The sequence below is a fragment of the Aquarana catesbeiana genome, linkage group LG01 (assembly GCF_042186555.1).
Source record: "Aquarana catesbeiana isolate 2022-GZ linkage group LG01, ASM4218655v1, whole genome shotgun sequence".
Lineage (NCBI taxonomy): Eukaryota > Metazoa > Chordata > Amphibia > Anura > Ranidae > Aquarana > Aquarana catesbeiana.
Window position 1 is genome coordinate 507,114,273 of NC_133324.1, and position 15,251 is coordinate 507,129,523.

At 44.6% G+C, this 15,251-nt stretch overlaps 1 protein-coding gene across 9 annotated transcripts in view; it reads left to right on the forward strand.

Annotated features, from left to right (window-relative positions):
- The window catches only part of LOC141103671 (acetylgalactosaminyl-O-glycosyl-glycoprotein beta-1,3-N-acetylglucosaminyltransferase-like), a 408,494-nt gene that overhangs the window by 131,313 nt on the left and 261,930 nt on the right, over window positions 1-15,251 (forward strand). The gene's annotated exons all lie outside the window — the stretch shown is intronic.

Here is a 15,251-nt window from a genome sequence, read left to right on the forward strand (position 1 = left end):
ACTGTAGGCAAGACACACTTGTCTTTGTACTCCTCACCTGGTTGCCACCACACATGATTGACACTATCTGAACCAATTATGTTTATCTTGGTCTCATCACACCACAGACATGCTTCCAGTAATCCATGTCCTTAGTCTGATTGTCTTCAGCAAACTTTTTAGGTTCTTTCTTGTGCATCATCTTTAGAAGAGGCTTCCTTCTGTGATGGCAGCCATGCAGACCAATTTAATGCAGTGTGCAGCGTATGATCTGAGAACTGACAGGCTCAACCTCTGCAGCAATGCTGGCAGCACTCATACGTCTATTTCCCAAATACAACCTCTGGATATGACACTGAGCACCTGCACTCAACGTCTTTGGTCGATCATGGCGAGGCCTGTTCTGAGTGGAACCTGTCCTGTTAAACCACTGCAATGGTCCTTGCCACAATGCTGCAGCTCAGTTTCAGGGTCTTGGCAATATTCTTTTAGCCTAGGCCATCTTTATCTAGAGCAACAATTCTTTTTTTCAGATCCTCAGAGAGGTCTTTGCCATGAGGTGCCATGTTGAACTTCCAGTGACCAGTATGAGAGAGTGAGAGCGATAACACCAAATTTAACACACCTGCTCCCCATTCACACCTGAGACCTTGTAACACTAATGAGTCACATGACAGTGGGGAGGAAAAATGGCTAATTGGGCCCAATTTGGACATTTTCACTTAGGGGTGTACTCACTTTTATTGTCAGTGGTTTAGACATTAATGGCTGTGTGTTGAGTTATTTTGAGGGGACAGCAAATTTATACTGTTATACAAGCTGTACACTCACTACTTGACATTGTAGCAAAGCGTCATTTCTTCAGTGTTGTCACATGAAAAGATATAATAAAATATTTACAAAAATGTGAGGGGTGTACTCACTTTTGTGAGATACTGTGTGTATATATATATATATATATATATATATATATATATATATACACACACACAAGCACATGCATATGCGTATAGAGGCTTCACTGCTGTTTGTTACTTACTTTTGCAGAGTGTCCCCACAATCCCGCCATTTTTTTACCCACTGTACCAATAAGCAAAAAACAAGAAACCTAAACAGGAAAAAGATAAAAATTATTGTATGAAATTTATAGAATAGTGGACACTTCTAATTCCTCATTTAAACCTCCGGGTCATAAAGAATCCAATGAGTATATCCAGCAAATTTTGCGTTCACAAAGCCTACAAAATCTCTCAGCTTCAGAGAGATTCTTAGGCATTTGCTCAATCACCCATACTTCTAATCCTGATGTAGACTTATTGTGGTATTCAGAGAAGTGGTGAGGGATACTGTGTTTATCCTTTCCCTCTTCCACTAATCTGCGGTGTTCCCTGAATCTACTTCAAAGTGGTCTAATAGTCCTACCTACGTACAATAATTTGCAGGGACAGGTTATACAATATACTACATGATCGGATGAACAATTATAAAAAATCTCCAAGTTTATATGTTTTTCCGTTTGTGGAGAAGGTCTTTTTACCATGTTTTACAAATGCACATGTTTTACACAGTGTTTTTTTGCACTGGTACATGCCCAGTAGCGGTATAAGACAGAGCTAAGAGGTATTTGTAGTATGTAGTGGTTTTAGCTTGTTAGGTGCAATTCTGTTTTTTAAGTTAGGTGCTTTTTTGTATGTGACCCTGGGCTTAATAGGGAGGAGGGGCTTAAAATATGGATCTTCCAATAAGATATTCCAATGTCTTTTTAGAATATGTTCAATCTTTCTATGTTCTAGGTGGAATTTTGTAATGAACCCGACAGATTGGTCAAAGGACGTTTTTTCTCTTTTAGGTGGTGTACCTTCAAGGTAGCATGCATGTACTTGAAGGATAAGGGACTCAGGATACCCCTTGTCTTTGAGCCTATTAATCATAATAGAACTTTGTACTATGTAATTTTCCTTTCCCGTACAGTTTTTTCTGAGCTGGCAGAAATGGCCTTTTGGGATGTTGTTGGTCCATTTATGATAATGACAGCTATTATAATGTAACAAAGAATTGCCTGCCGTAGGTTTAAAATAGTTTCTAGCATGTATTTTCTTGATTTTGTGATACAAATTAAGATCAAGGAAGGCAAATTTTTCGCAATTCAAGACATACATGAACGATAGTCCAAACGGATTATCATTACAATGGGTGACAAAATCCAGGACAATATTACTGCAGCCCTCCCAGATAATGAGTATATCATGTCTGGAGAAAGGGTTGTTCTTCTATATTAACTTGGACTCCCACAAGCCCATGGCTAAATTAGCATATGAGGGCGCAAAATTTGCGCCCATGGCTATACATTGGACTTGTAAATAAAACTGGTCATCGAAACTGAAATAGTTATGTGTCAAGCAAAATCTAGTGGCCTCAAAGATAAAGTCTGCTTGACGACGGTTCATATAGGGATAACTGGATAAAAAATAATCCAAAGCTGTCAATCCAAAGTTATGGGGAATAGATGTATATAGGGACTAGAGACATCATTACTTTCCCACTGGTACGGTTTCAGTAATTCTAAAAGATGGGTCCCATCTCTGATGTAAGATTGGAGTCCCTGAGCTAATGGCTGTAAATATTTGTCGATGTATATGGAAAAGGGGATGTGATACTGTCCATGGCTGCGATAACCGGTCTACCCAGGGGATTGGTTTGATCCTTATGTATTTTTGGAATGTGATAAAAGTACAGGGTGCAATATACCTCCCTGCTGAGGAAGGAGGTTTTGGCCTTGTCGACATTATTGGTTTTGGCCAACTGGATTAGCTCTTGGGCTTCTTCTTTATATTCTAGCAGTGGGTCTTTTTGGAGTTTAATCTATTTTGTAGAGTCAGAAAGTAATCTATTAGCTTCTTGGATGTACTTTACCTGGATGACTATGTCACCACCCTTATCAGCAGTTTTTAATATGATGGGGTCATTTTCCATCAGGGCTTTTTCTTCAGATGAAGAGAGTTGACCAGATTAGGATGTTTTAACCACTTCAGCCCCAGACCAATTGGCTGCCAAATGACCAGGCCACGTTTTGCGATTCAGCACTGCGTCGCTTTAACTGACAATTGCGCGGTCGTGCGACGTGGCTCCCAAACAAAATTGACGTCCTTTTTTTCCCACAAATAGAGCTTTCTTCTGGTGGTATTTGATCACCTCTGCGATTTTTATTTTTTGCGCTATAAACAAAAATAGAGCGACAATTTTGAAAAAAAAGCAATATTTTTTACTTTTTGCTATAATAAATATCCCCCAAAAATATATAAAAAAACAAATTTTTTCCTCAGTTTAGGCCGATACATATTCTTCTACATATTTTTGGTAAAAAAAAAATCGCAATAAGCGTTTATTGATTGGTTTGCTCAAAAGTTATAGCATCTACAAAATAGGGGATAGTTTTATGGCATTTTTATTAATATATATATTTTTTTTACTAGTAATGGCGGCGATCAGCGATTTTAATCATGACTGCGACATTATGGCGGACACATCGGACACTGTTGGCACTATTTTGGGACCATTGACAATAGTACAGCGATCAGTGCTATAAAAATGCATTGATTACTGTGTAAATGTGACTGGCAGTGAAGGGGTTAACCACTAGGGGGCTAGAAAGGGGTTAAGTGTGTCCTAGGAAGTAATTCTAACTGTTAGGGGGAGTGGCTATGAGTGGAGTGACACGTCACTGATCGCTGCACCCGATGAGAGGGAGCATACAATCAGTGTCACTAGGCAGAACGGGGAGATGCTTGTTTACACTTGCCTCTCCCTGTTCTGCAGCTCTGTGACCCGATCGCGGGACACCGGTGGACATAGAGTCCGCGGACCCGCGGGCACGGTCAGGGAGCTTGTGGCAGGCGCACGCGGCAAATTCAAACTGACGCAACTATATGTCGATTTGCCTGTCAGTGCCATTCTGCTGACATATATCCACGTGAGCCGGTCCTTAAGTGTTTAACCACTTGACGACCGCCTCACGCCCATGTACGTCGGCAAGGCGGCACGGACAGGCAAAATCACGTACATGTACGTGATTTGCCTTCCGCGGGTGGGGGGTCCGATCGGACCCCCCCCCGGTGCCCGAGGTGGTCGTCTTTTGTTCCCAGGCGATCGGAGGTGAGGGGGAGGCCATCCGTTCGTGGCCCCCCCCTCGCGATCGCCGCCGGCCAATGGGAACATTCCTTTGCTGCTGTATGCTAAACAGTAGCAAAGGAAATTATGTCATCTCTCCTCGGCTCGGTAGTTTCCATTCCAGCGCCGAGGAGAGAAGACATCACTGTGAGTGAAAACACACTACACAACACAGTAGAACATGCCAGGCACACAAAACACCTCGATCCCCCCCCCCCCCCGATCGCCCCCCCCGATCACCCCCCAATCACCCCCCCCCCTGTCACAAACTGACACCAAGCAGTTTTTTTTTTTTTTTTTTTTCTGATTACTATATTGGTGTCAGTTTGTGACAGTTACAGTGTTAGGTCAGTTACTGTTAGCCCCCTTTAGGTCTAGGGTACCCCCCTAACACCCCCTAATAAAGTTTTAACCCCTTGATCACCCCCCGTCACCAGTGTCGCTAAGCGATCATTTTTCTGATCGCTGTATTAGTGTCGCTGGTGATGCTAGTTAGGGAGGTAAATATTTAGGTTCGCCGTCAGCGTTTTATAGTGACAGGGACCCCCATATACTACCGAATAAATGTTTTAACCCCTTGATTGCCCCCTAGTTAACCCTTTCACCACTGATCACCGTATAAGTGTTACGGTTGACACTGGTTAGTTCGTTTATTTTTTATAGTGTCAGGGCACCCGCCGTTTATTACCGAATAAAGGTTTAGCCCCCTGATCGCCCGTAGGTGATATGCGTCGCCCCAGGCAGCATCAGATTAGCGCCAGTACCGCTAACACCCACGCACGCAGCATACGCCTCCCTTAGTGGTATAGTATCTGATCGGATCAATATCTGATCCGATCAGATCTATACTAGCGTCCCCAGCAGTTTAGGGTTCCCAAAAACGCAGTGTTAGCGGGATCAGCCCAGATACCTGCTAGCACCTGCGTTTTGCCCCTCCGCCCGGCCCAGCCCAGCCCACCCAAGTGCAGTATCGATCGATCACTGTCACTTACAAAACACTAAATGCATAACTGCAGCGTTCGCAGAGTCAGGACTGATCCCTGCGATCGCTAACAGTTTTTTTGGTAGTATTTTGATGAACTGGCAAGCACCAGCCCCAAGCAGCGTCAGGTTAGCGCCAGTACCGCTAACACCCACGCACGCAGCATACGCCTCCCTTAGTGATATAGTATCTGAATGGATCAATATCTGTTCCGATCAGATCTATACTGGCGTCCCCAGCAGTTTAGGGTTCCCAAAAACGCAGTGTTAGCGGGATCAGCCCAGATACCTGCTAGCACCTGCATTTTGCCCCTCCGCCCGGCCCAGCCCAGCCCACCCAAGTGCAGTATCGATCGATCACTGTCACTTACAAAACACTAACACATAACTGCAGCGTTCGCAGAGTCAGGCCTGATCCCTGCGATCGCTAACAGTTTTTTTGGTAGCTTTTTATTGAACTGGCAAGCGCCAGCGGCCTAGTACACCCCGGTCGTAGTCAAACCAGCACTGCAGTAACACTTGGTGACGTGGCGAGTCCCATAAGTGCAGTTCAAGCTGGTGAGGTGGCAAGCACAAGTAGTGTCCCGCTGCCACCAAAAAGACAAACACAGGCCCGTCGTGCCCATAATGCCCTTCCTGCTGCATTCGCCAATCCTAATTGGGAACCCACCACTCTGCAGCGCCCGTACTTCCCCCATTCACATCCCCAACCAAATGCAGTCAGCTGCATGAGAGGCATTTTCTTTATGTCCTCCCGAGTACCCGTACCCAACGAACCCCCCCAAAAAAGATGTTGTGTCTGCAGCAAGCGCGGATATAGGCGTGACACCCGCTATTATTGTCCCTCCTGTCCTGACAATCCTGGTCTTTGCATTGGTGAATGTTTTGAACGCTACCATTCACTAGTTGAGTATTAGCGTAGGGTACAGCATTCCACAGACTAGGCACACTTTCACAGGGTCTCCCAAGATGCCATCGCATTTTGAGAGACCCGAACCTGGAACCGGTTACCGTTATAAAAGTTAGTTACAAAAAAAGTGTAAAAAAAAAAAATATATAGAAATAAAAAAAAATAGTTGTCGTTTCATTGTTCTCTCTCTCTCTATTCTCTCTATTGTTCTGCTCTTTTTTACTGTATTCTATTCTGCAATGTTTTATTGTTATTATGTTTTATCATGTTTGCTTTTCAGGTATGCAATTTTTTATACTTTACCGTTTACTGTGCTTTATTGTTAACCATTTTTTTGTCTTCAGGTACGCCATTCACGACTTTGAATGGTTATACCAGAATGATACCTGCAGGTTTAGGTAACATCTTGGTATCATTCTTTTCAGCCAGCGGTCGGCTTTCATGTAAAAGCAATCCTAGCGGCTAATTAGCCTCTAGACTGCTTTTACAAGCCGTGGGAGGGAATGCCCCCCCCCCACCGTCTTCCGTGTTTTTCTCTGGCTCTCCTGTCTCAACAGGGAACCTGAGAATGCAGCCGGTGATTCAGCCAGCTTACCATAGAGCTGATCAGAGACCAGAGTGGCTCCAAACATCTCTATGGCCTAAGAAAACGGAAGCTACGAGCATTTTGTGACTTAGATTTCGCCGGATGTAAATAGCGCCATTGGGAAATTGGGGAAGCATTTTATCACACCGATCTTGGTGTCGTCAGATGCTTTGAGGGCAGAGGAGAGATCTAGGGTCTAATAGACCCCAATTTTTTCAAAAAAGAGTACCTGTCACTACCTATTGCTATCATAGGGGATATTTACATTCCCCGAGATAACAATAAAAATTATTAAAAAAAAAAAATGAAAGGAACAGTTTAAAAATAAGATAAAAAAGCAAAAAAATAATAAAGAAAAAAAAAAAAAAAAAAAGCACCCCTGTCGCCCCCTGCTCTCGCGCTAAGGCGAACGCAAGCGGCGGTCTGTCGTCAAACGTAAACAGCAATTGCACCATGCATGTGAGGTATCACCGCGAAGGTCAGATCGAGGGCAGTAATTTTTGCAGTAGACCTCCTCTGTAAATCTAAAGTGGTAACCTGTAAAGGCTTTTAAAAATGTATTTATTTTGTTGCCACTGCACGTTTGTGCGCAATTTTAAAGCATGTCATGTTTGGTATCCATGTACTCGGCCTAAGATCATCTTTTTTATTTCATCAAACATTTGGGCAATATAGTGTGTTTTAGTGCATTAAAATTTAAAAAAGTGTGTTTTTTCCCCAAAAAATGCGTTTGAAAAATCGCTGCGCAAATACTGTGTGAAAAAAAAAATGAAACACCCACCATTTTAATCTGTAGGGCATTTGCTTTAAAAAAATATATAATGTTTGGGGGTTCAAATTATTTTTTTTGCAAAAAAATATAACTTTTTCATGTAAACAATAAGTGTCAGAAAGGGCTTTGTCTTCAAGTGGTTAGAAGAGTGAGTGATGTGTGACATAAGCTTCTAAATGTTGTGCATAAAATGCCAGGACAGTTCAAAATCCCTCCAAATGATCCCATTTTGGAAAGTAGACACCCCAAGCTATTTGCTGAGAGGCATGTCGAGTCCATGGAATATTTTATCTTGCGACACAAGTTGCGGGAAAGAGACAAATTTTTTTTTTTTGCACAAAGTTGTCACTAAATGATATATTGCTCAAACATGCCATGGGAATATGTGAAATTACACCCCAAAATACATTCTGCTGCTTCTCCTGAGTACGGGGATACCACATGTGTGAGACTTTTTGGGAGCCTAGCCGCGTACGGGACCCCGAAAACCAAGCACCGCCTTCAGGCTTTCTAAGGGCGTGAATTTTTGATTTCACTCTTCACTGCCTATCACAGTTTCGGAGGCCATGGAAAGCCCAGGTGGCACAAAACCCCCCCAAATGACCCCATTTTGGAAAGTAGACACCCCAAGCTATTTGCTGAGAGGTATAGTGAGTATTTTGCAGACCTCACTTTTTGTCACAAAGTTTTGAAAATTGAAAAAAGAAAAAAAAAAAGTTTTTTCTTGTCTTTCTTCATTTTCAAAAACAAATAAGAGCTGCAAAATACTCACCATGCCTCTCAGCAAATAGCTTGGGGTGTGGTATCCCCATACTCAGGAGAAGCAGCTAAATGTATTTTGGGGTGCAATTCCACATATGCCCATGGCCTGTGTGAGCAATATATCATTTAGTGACAACTTTGTGCAAAAAAAAAAAAAAAAGTGTCACTTTCCCGCAACTTGTGTCAAAATATAAAATATTCCATGGACTCAATATGCCTCTCAGCAAATAGCTTGGGGTGTCTACTTTCCAAAATGGGGTCATTTGGGGGGGTTTTGTGCCACCTGGGCATTCCATGGCCTCCGATACTGTGATAGGCAGTGAAGAGTGAAATCAAAAATTTACACCCTTAGAAATCCTGAAGGCGGTGCTTGGTTTTCGGGGCCCCGTACACGGCTAGGCTCCCAAAAAGTCCCACACATGTGGTATCCCCATACTCAGGAGAAGCAGCTGAATGTATTTTGGGGTGCATTTCCACACAGGCCCATGGCCTGTGTGAGCAATATATCATTTAGTGACAACTTTTTGTAAATATTTTTTTTTTTGTCATTATTCAATCACTTGGGACAAAAAAAATAAATATTCAATGGGTTCAACATGCCTCTCAGCAATTTCCTTGGGGTGTCTACTTCCCAAAATGGGGTCATTTGGAGGGGTTTTGTACTGCCCTGCCATTTTAGCACCTCAAGAAATGACATAGGCAGTCATAAACTAAAAGCTGTGTAAATTACAGAAAATGTACCCTAGTTTGTAGACGCTATAACTTTTGCGCAAACCAATAAATATACGCTTATTGACATTTCTTTTACCAAAGACATGTGGCCGAATACATTTTGGCCTAAATGTATGACTAATATTTAGTTTATTGGATTTTTTTTATAACAAAAAGTAGAAAATATCATTTTTTTTCAAAATTTTCGGTCTTTTTCCGTTTATAGCGCAAAAAATAAAAACCGCAGAGGTGATTAAATACCATCAAAAGAAAGCTCTATTTGTGGGAAGAAAAGGACGCAAATTTCGTTTGGGTACAGCATTGCATGACCGCGCAACTAGCAGTTAAAGCGACGCAGTGCCAAATTGGAAAAAGACCTCTGGTCCTTAGGCAGCATAATGGTCCGGGGCTCAAGTGGTTAAAGGAAAACTGTTCAACACAAAGCGATGTGTATAGGTGGGCAAATGTTAATCTTCAGCATGCTGTATGGCTCTGTGTGACTCTGGGCCTCACTTGTGCTCCTAGGCCCCCATCTTGTTGCAAATTTCTGAATTGCAGTCATGTCCTAGAATATTAGAATCATCCCCTGGAATGTCAGGGGCTTGAATTCAAAATACAAGAGAGCTCTGGTGCTGAAATTTTTACAGGCCCAGCATCCCCACATAATGTTATTGCAGGAAACTCATTTATTAGGCAATAAAATCCTGGCCATGAAACATCCCTGTTGCACAAGTCTTTACCTCGCTCCATAGAAACGGTGATTACAGATCCCGGGGGAAGATACTTAGTGGTAATTGAAGTTTATTCACGCAGGTTAGCCCTGGTAAATGTATATATTCCCCCTCCTTTTACAGGGAGCATCCTGTACGAGGTGTTGGAGAAATTGGCGCCTCACGCTCCATTCCAGTTATTGGTGGCTGGAGATTTCAATAATGTTCCTAATTATACATTAAACACGTCCAACCCACTCAGGGCTCCAAACCACGACTTGTCGCACTGGGCGGAAGTTGCAGGTCTCACTGAGATCTGGCAGTGGAAGCATCCCACTGACAGGTGCTACTCATATCTGTCCTTGGTACATGCTTCGTCCTCCAGAATAGACCTGGCGTTTACCAATGGGACATTATTGCCTCTAGTAGCTGGGGCATCCTACCTTCCGGGGGGTGTATCGGATCAAACCCCACTTCAGATTACCTTACAATTAGGCTCCCAGACTTCAAGGAGGGTTTGGCATCTGTCTCCTAGATGGGTGGGGGAACCCACCGTGGAGGAGATGCTGAAACCGCACATGGATACATTTTGGCAGATTAACGAAGGATCAGCAATGGTACACACTGAATGGAAGGCCTTCAAGGCCACCACTAGGGGGGTATACATATCAGCCATAAAAGCCCAGAGAACGGAGTAGAATAGTGTAGAAAAACAACTCCAGGATAAAGAACAAGAATGCGCTAAGGCACATGCGGATTCACCTTCTCCCAACACATTGGCTCAATTGCAGTTCGCAAGGGGGAATGTATCTCTCCATTATCAGGATGTGACTACTTGTCAGCTGCAAATGAGTGCGGTGTGTGTTTTTAAAAAAGGAGATAAAAATGGCAAACTCTTGGCTCTCTTGACGGCAGGGGACACGTCCCCGACAGTAGTTCCCTACATACTGTCCCCGTCCGGACAACTGTTAAGAGACAGGGATGACATAGTATGGGAGTTTGTATCCTTCTATAGGTCTCTGTATTCCCCTATAGATCCCTATGACACTGGCGACCTCAGGGACACATTGGGGACCCTGCAGTTGCCCGAGCTGCCAGAGGAATCTAGCGGGTTTCTGGATACCTCGTTCAGGGAGGAGGAGGTGGTTTCCGCAATAGGGTCATTCCCTAGTGGTAAGGCTCCTAGACCCGACGGTCTGCCAATTGAGTGGTACCACCAGTACTCAGAGACCCTGGCACCCAGACTACTGCAATTATACACAGACTGTTTTCAGATAGGAAGCCTCCCCCTCTCCTTTTATGAGGCTCATATTGTATTATTGGCTAAGCTGGATAAAGACCCGCTGCAGTGTTCGTCTTATAGGCCCATCTCTTTATTAAATATGGTTTCAAAATATTGAACAAATTGTTAGCTACTAGACTAATGTTGGTACTACAGTATGTTATTTCCCCTGATCAGACAGGTTTTATGCCCAAAAAGGCCACAGATATTAATTTGCACAGGGTTTTCACCCACACTCAGTTGGGCCTGTATATTTCCAGCGGTGGGATACTGGTCTTTCTGGATCTAGAAAAGGCCTTTGATTCCATGGACTGGAATTACATGAGGGTGGTACTGGAGGTATTAAGGTTCGGTCCACAGTTCCGGAAGTGGATCGACATTCTATTCATTGCCCCACAGCAGCCATAAAGCTAAACAATATGTTATCGGAATTTTTTCCAGTGCAAAGGGGCATTCGCCAAGGATGCCCTTTATCCCTGGGTCTTTTCTCTATTATGATTGAACCCTTGGCTGTGGCCCTGCGAGCCTCTGAGGAGGTACAGGGGATAACGGTGGGTATCTTGACCGAAAAAACGGCACTATACGCGGCTGATATGGTTCTCTTTTTGCGAGACTCCAAGAATTCCCTGTCGGCAGCTTTAGACATTATAAATTCCTTTGCTCATTTTTTGGGTCTGAAAGTCAACTGGGGAAAATCCCAGATTCTCTCACTCAGGACTAGGGATGAGCCGAACACCCCCCGGTTCGGTTCGCACCAGAACCTGCGAACAGACCGAAAGTTCGCGCGAACTTTAGAACCCTGTTAAAGTCTATGGGACTCGAACGTTCAAAATCAAAAGTGCTAATTTTAAAGGCTAATGTGCAAGTTATTGTCCTAAAAAGGGTTTGGGGACTCGGGTCCTGCCCCAGGGGACATGTATCAATGCAAAAAAAAAGTTTTAAAAAACGGCAGTTTTTTCGGGAGCAGTGATTTTAATGATGCTTAAAGTGAAAAAAAAAAAAGTGAAATATTCCTTTAAATATGGTAGCTGGGGGGTGTCTATAGTATGCCTGTAAAGTGGTGCGTCTTTCCCATGCTTAGAACACTCCCTGCACAAAATGACATTTGTAAAGGAATAAAAGTAATTTAAAACTGCTTGCTGCTTTAATGTAATGTCGGGTCCCGGCAATATGGATAAAAATCAGTGAGACAAACGGCATGGGTACCCCCACCCCCCAGTCCATTACCAGGCCCTTTGGGTCTTGTATGGATATTAAGGGGAACCCCACACCCAAATTAAAAAAAGGAAAGGCGTGGGGCCCCCAGGCCCTATATACTCTGAACAGCAGTATACAGGCGGTGCAAACAAGACAGGGACTGTAGGTTTGTTGTTAAGTCGAATCTGTTTGTAATTTTGAACTGGTACATTTTTAAAGTGTAGCTCCAGCCAAAAAATCTATTTTTAAGCTTTTTGGAAAACAAAGGGAAGGGTTATCACCCCTGTAACATTTGTTTTGCTGTCTGTGCACCTCTTCAGAAGATTTCACCTCACTTTCTGTCCCAATGACAAATGTTTTTAAAAAATTTGGGGTTTTTAGAGAAACAAAGATTGGTGATAAAGCATCAGTGGAGAGGAGACACATTTTTCCCATATTAACTCTTACAGGAGAGAATTTCCCTTTCTTAGGGGTAGATTTCATCTCACTTCCTGTTGTCTCCTTCCGTTTGCAAGTAGGAGTCGTTTGTAAGTTGGATGCTTGAAAGTAGGGGCCTGCCCTATATACTCTGCAGAAATTGGGGCCTAAGGTGTTGGTGTTGCCACAACACTGTAAGCCCTCATAGTTACTCTTGGTGGGCGCAGGAACGGGCCCTGCTGTGAAATATTATATCAAGAATTGTAATTACATGTCCCTGTTGAACAGGGGCAGAAAAATTGGGCCTTAGCCACTGGTGCCACAACACTGCAACCCTTCACAGATACTCTAATTGGAGCGCAGGAATGAGCCCTGCTGCAAAGTATTGCATCAAAAATTGTAATTACACGCCCCTGTTAAACAGGGGCAGAAAAATTGGGCCTTAGCCACTGCTGCCACAACACTGCAACCCCTCACAGATACTATAGTTGGAGCGCAGGAATGAGCCCTGCTGCAAAGTATTGCATCAAAAATTGTAATTATACGCCCCTGTTAAACAGGGGCTGAAAAATTGGGCCTTGGCCACTGGTGCTGGTGCCACAACACTGCAACCCCTCACAGATACTCGAGTTGGAGTGCAGGAATGAGCCCTGCTGCAAAGTATTGCATTAAAGATTGTAATTACACGCCCCTGTTAAACAGGGGCAGAAAAATTGGGCCTTAGACACTGCTGCCACAACACTGCAACCCCTCACAGATACTATATTTGGAGCGCAGGAATGAGCCCTGCTGCAAAGTATTGCATCAAAAATTGTAATTATACGCCCCTGTTAAACAGGGGCAGAAAAATTGGGCCTTAGCCACTGGTGGTGGTGCCCAGAACCAAAAATGTTCTTACAAGCTATCAACATGAAAATTGAGGAGGAAGAGGATTGTCACTCAGCATAACAGGATAGTCACTCAGCATCAGCATAGGCAGTCTTGAAGGGATCTCACATTAAAAAAAAAATTATTTGGTTACATCAGCATCAGGTGCTTGGTAGCTGGTGATCCAAGACTGATTCATTTTTATGAAAGTCAGCTGATCGACCGATTCGGTGGACTGGCGCACCCTGTGATCGGTTACAAAGCCTCCAGTAGCACTGAATGTGCGTTCTGAAAGAACGCTGGATGCAGGACAGGCCAGTAGCTCAATTGCATACTGTGCAAGCTCTGGCCAGTGATCCATCCTCAAGACCCAGTAACCCAGAGGATTTTCGGTGGGAAAGGTGTCCAAGTCTGATCTTGCCCCTAGGTATTCATGCACCATGTGAATCAGACGCTGGCGATGGTTGCTGGAATTGATCATACCTTGGGGCCGCGGACTAAAAAATTGTCTGAAAGCATCGGCCAGATGGCCACCTTCTCCACCGCTCCTTCTGTGACTGACCGAAGCCTCAGCAACACGTTGTCCAGGAGGACCAGGAAATTGTAACCTCCCAGGCTCTGGAAACGCATTGCACAAACCTGTCTGCAAGGCCTCCCGAAGATGTTTCATCCTCTGCTCCCTCTGTGATGGCAAGATAAGGTCCACAACCTTACCCTTGTAATGTGGATCAAGGAGGGTTGCCAGCCAGTAATGATCCTTCCCCTTGATACCACGAATACGAGGATCCTTCTGCAAGCTTTGCAGGATCAGGGAGGCCATGCAGCGTAGGTTTGCTGAGGCATTTGGTCCAGAGTCCTCTGGGTCACTAAGGACGACATGATCCACAGCCAGCTCCTCCCAGCCACGTACAAGTCCATGGGTTTCTTCAGACTGTAAATGATCCCTTGAAGACTGCTGCTGATGCTGAGTGCCAGGCTCTACCTCCATGCTGGTCACAATCCTCCTCCTTCTCCTCCTCCTCTTCCTGTGTGATCGGCGGGCACACAGGAACACTGTCTGGATAAAGGGGGCCTTGAGAGGAGTGTGCTCCAACAGGTGGACAAGAGGGACAGTGTCACTGATGATCAAATGGTGACATGACAGTGCATGCATCCCTGATCATAGCCCACTGGCATGGAGAAAAAAACAAGCTCCCCTGACCCTGTCCTGGTGCCATAGTCGCATAGGTACTCATTGATGGCCCTCTGCTGTGTGTGCAGCCGCTGCAGCATGGCCAACGTTGAGTTCCACCCGGTGGGCATGTCACAGATTAGACGGTTCTTGGACAGGTTAAATTCCTTTTGGAGGTCAGCCAGCTGAGCACTGGCATTATATGACCGGCGGAAATGCACACAGACTTTCCTGGCCTGCCTCAGGACATCCTGTAAGCCCGGGTACCTGCCCAAGAACCGCTGCACCACCAAGTTAAGGACGTGAGCCAAACGGGGCACATGGGTCAGTTGTCCCTGTCGGAGGGCGGAGAGGAGGTTGGTGCCATTGTCGCAAATCACCATTCCTGGCTTAAGCTGCCATGGCGTCAACCACCTGCCCCTGCAGAGCTGACAGAATCTCTGCCCCATTGTGGCCTCTGTCCCCCAAGCACACCAGCTCAAGCACCGCATGGCATCTTTTTGCCTGAGTGCTTGCGTAGCCCCTTAAACGCCTGGTTCCGAGGACGAATCAGCACAGGAAGAGGCCATTGAGGAAGAAGAAGAGGAGGGGGTGAAGGAGAGAGGTGTGGCAGAATCACCACTAGTAGAATTTTGGAGGCGTGGTGGCGGAACAACCTCCAACACTACTGCACCCTGTCCGGCATCCTTCCCAGCTGCCAGAAGAGTCACCCAGTGCGCAGTGAAAGATAGTTAACGTC